Source organism: Prunus dulcis, chromosome 4, assembly GCF_902201215.1.
Source record: "Prunus dulcis chromosome 4, ALMONDv2, whole genome shotgun sequence".
NCBI classification, from domain to species: domain Eukaryota; kingdom Viridiplantae; phylum Streptophyta; class Magnoliopsida; order Rosales; family Rosaceae; genus Prunus; species Prunus dulcis.
Genome location: NC_047653.1, coordinates 22,507,159 through 22,511,214, shown reverse-complemented (window position 1 = coordinate 22,511,214; position 4,056 = coordinate 22,507,159). Strand labels below are relative to the sequence as shown.

The 4,056-nt window shown below is 37.4% G+C and overlaps 1 protein-coding gene across 2 annotated transcripts in view; it reads left to right on the top strand.

Moving 5' to 3' along the window:
- Positions 1–2,896: 2,896 nt before the first annotated feature.
- Positions 2,897–4,056, top strand: part of LOC117626480 — a 19,780-nt gene continuing 18,620 nt past the window's right edge. The window contains exon 1 of one of the 2 annotated variants that reach the window (XR_004585574.1): positions 2,897–3,113. The gene's annotated coding sequence lies outside the window, so the exon portion shown is untranslated. Of the gene's footprint in view, positions 3,128–4,056 lie in introns of both variants that reach the window. The other variant, XR_004585575.1, reaches the window with a different exon arrangement.

Below are 4,056 nucleotides of genomic sequence, written 5' to 3'. Positions count from 1 at the left end.
GAGATTATTTTATCCTTCGAGAAATTAAGTTTCAAGTTAAGTTCGATTCAATTCGATTCAAATGTTAATATTATCCTTATGTTATGTCCATAGGTATTCAAGCTCCTCGTACTCAGTCGGAAGGACCCTCTAAAGGTTGAGTTTGCTTTGGACTAATTGTGAGTGGACTTTGTTTTCAAATGAATATTATTTTCATATTGGCAAGTGCATGCATAACTATGTTTTGGTTGGGTTGTAATGTGTTTTACTGGAATTGGGATGTTGTGAAGTTTTAATGATTTTATGTTCTACTTTGGTTAGCATAAAGGGTATTGGGTATTATTTTATAAATATGTGGTTTGGGATATGGAATTCGTCTGACTGCACACCAAGTGTTGTACCTTCCCCTGATTCGTTATGGAAAGGATGATGAAATTATGGAAAAGAATTATAGTTGGTATTTGGTACCCATTAGTGTACACATATACATTTTGAGAGGTGTGTCAGGATGTTAGTCTACGCGTATGACTGGATCAGCCGCATGTGCGATGCAAGTCCCGGCGTGCGTGCTAGGGAGCAATAGTCCCCCAGTTGGACTGCTCATCCCTAACCACTTGTATGATGCAGGATCCCCTCATATGGTTGAGAATAAACAATCCCCAAGTTGGATTGTTTTTCCTGATACATATTTTAATGTGGTGTGTGTGTGTGTGTGTATATATAAATATATAAGTCTTGGGAATATAAAGGTTTCAAGTATCGAATGGTATATGTATAAAGATGGATTTTAATGCATGGTTTACATCATTTTTCTAAAACAGTGGGATTAGTATGTTCACCTGTCCACACCGAGTATTCTGTATAGCACACGCCACTACTTGTAGGATATTCGTTTATTTATTTTTGAACTCCTATACTTCTGTAAACTAAAGTTTTCTGAAAAGCTCTGATATTGCCCATGTAGGGTTAAATTTGAGGCCGGAAGCCTATGTTGTACATTGTGTGCTTTAGTTTTGTGAGTGCTACCGTTTTGGATTATTTATCACTTGTTTGTAGGTGTTTATAATTTGGGAATGTCCATTTTTCATGGGAGATTCTGTTGAAATTTCGATTGAAGTCTCGCCTCAATTTCTATTTAAATCGGGGGCGAAATGGTTATATTAGTAAATGGGTCCGGCATCGGTGAAATGCCAGACAGGAATAGGGTTTGTCCTGAATTCCAAGGGGGAAATCCAACGCGGGTCTTGTCATGCAATTTGCAATCTGAGTCCTTAGTGTTACTTGTAGTGCATCGGGGTGGGAGAGGAATTTGAGGGCAGTTAAATTGGTAAAATTCTTTTACAATTTATTATTTTGAAATTTAAATGCTTCTAGTTGAAAATTATTATTTATAGTATTTCTTTTCTAATTTTAGATTCATACAAAGAAAATGAATAGGCTTGAACACAAGAGGCTAAATGCTCTTGTCTTTGTGAAGTACAATACGGTTCTAAAGGAGCGAAGCACTAGAAGGAGAAATAAGGTTGATATGATATTAGTAGATGACATTGATTCAAATGATGAATGAACAGCCAAGGTAGAAGAATCCGCTCTTCCAATTGATCCTAGTTTGCTTGATGAGCAAGACATTTTTTATGTTGATACCATAAGGAATTTTCAGATTCCGCTTATGAAGTGTTGGAAATATTCCCTAAAGCCAAACATGTGATGTAACTTTAAGGATATTTTATTACCTTTTACGGTAAACTATAAGGGCAATTAGTCAATTTAGGTTATCCACTTAAACGAAAAGTCCATGGACAATGAGATGCTGAAAGCGATCTAAAGAAGTTAGGTCCAAGAGAGCATTTCCTATAAACTCACACCCTTAAGAGTTCCTAGTCATAAGATTGTCAACTAGGCATTGACAATCAACAAAGAACGATATACACTGTATCTGCTCAATTGGGAGGATGACTAGTCTCAAGTTATTTATGTTGAGACATTAAGATAAGTGTATAGGTATTCACTAGGGAGTGAATTCACTGAGCGTGATCAATCGAGAATCTTGTATGGAAGTTTTGCCTACATGTCAAACAAGATCTTAATAATTGCAATAATGTAAATTAGTCCTCGACCTGAGTCACCATAGTTGTCTTGTGGAAGCATCGTGGACATTTGATATACTAAAACGTTATGCTCCTCAGGGGCATAACCATATTGTACGATTGGGGTTCATTATCAATCCATGGAGGCAGGTGAGTGTACAACAAGGGATCTCTACCTTCAGTAAAGAAGGAGAATGCTATGACGATATGATTCAGGAGTCTTTGGCAGAAACATTGGGTATGATTAAGAATGTTGATTCCAACCATACTTGGCAGAAACATTGAGTCATATAAGCTTGGAGTTCACATTAGAGGCTTGACATGTTTTCCATGCCCTAATGATGTGACCAAGAGCATTTTGTTTTAGAGAATGATCATATTACATTGTAATTCCAACTAAATAGGTTCTCCACCTTATTCGATATTGGCTTGGGTAACTGTGACATGTTGCTAACCGTCACTCATGGTTTATGGAAGCCCTTAGGATATGTCATACCTATGTCCTCATAATAGGAAGAATTAAAATGGGTTTTAATTCATCAATGCTCGGGACTTGTATTGGGCCTAAAATTAATTTTGGAGGTTCAAGGCCAATTAGGCTTGGACCCATTGGGCTCATAAGATGAGTTTACATGACAACTTAAAAGATGAAGCCCAAGAAGCAAGGAATTTTGCCCATAGGGAGTATTAATGGGTTTTGACTCGCTTGATGAACCACATGGGTCATTTCAAGTGGTATAGGTCATGGATGACCCAACTTGAAATACCTAGCCTATATATAGATAGAGATTGGCATCACCTTTCTCTAGGGTTTTGGATTATGAGAGGTTAAGGAGGCAACACCATGCTCTTCCATCCCCTCCACCATGGCTGGCCATTTAGGAGGTTGAATATTAGCATCTTCAACCTCCTAGGTTCTTCATGTTCTTCTCCATCTTCTTCCTTTGGTGTGTATGAAGTTAGAGGCCAAACATTTGGGTGGCTTTATTTTGGAGAATCATTTGGTGAAGGCCTTCCATGGGTAATCAACCTTGAGATTTGCTCAAGGTAGTGCTACAAATGTATAAAGAATTCTCTACTCTCTCTCTCTCTCTCTCTCTCTCTCTCTCTCTCTCTCTCTCTCTCTCTCTCTCTCTCTCTCTAATAGTTTGTAGAGGTGTCTAAGTGCTTCAATCCCTTAGACCTAAAGATACTTGGGTTAGATTTTGTTTTTAAGCTCAAAGTTTTAATCTTTGCTTCCCGTGTCCTAGAGATTAAGGGTAATCTCATCTTTATGGCTTAATGAATCTAAAATATCCTAAGGTTTCCTTTATGAAGATGGTCTACCAACTCAAGAGAGAATTTCCCATGAACTTCATGTTGGAAATTTGCCCTAAAATCTAGGCTGCACACGGGTCAGGTCGGGTCGGTTATGGACCCAAACCATACGCCAAATCGGGCCATGTCGGCAGGCCAATTGGTAAACCGTGCACCTGTTTATTAGGCCCATTTTTGACTAAAATCGAAACCCGAATTGGCGGGTCGGGTTGGTTCAGTTCGGATGCATGCCGAGGCCCAACTAAAGCAACAATTGAAAGTTTTTTTATTTATTTTAATTTTAAGTTTTCCAGGCCCTTTCTTTTTTGTTTTATTATAAAGTTTTCCAGGCCCATTCTGTTTTTCCTGATTCTCCAGCTTTGCATATCTAAAGTTTATCATCATTCAAATACTAAAATAACCCTTAAAACCTAAGAAAATCATCATCCACCCATGTCCAAATAATCCAATAATTATTACAGACCAATGCAGATTGTGAGCGTAATCTCAATCTCAATCTGCATATTTGCAAAGTTCAAAAGAGAATCCAAATGAAAACAAATAAATTTCCATTACATATACACATATAATTCCATGAGTTTCATACTCCTCAAATCAAATTTGCACCTCTGCACAAAGAAAAAAAAAACAGTTAGTAAATGTATGAATTAATAACACAAAGAAACTACAAATT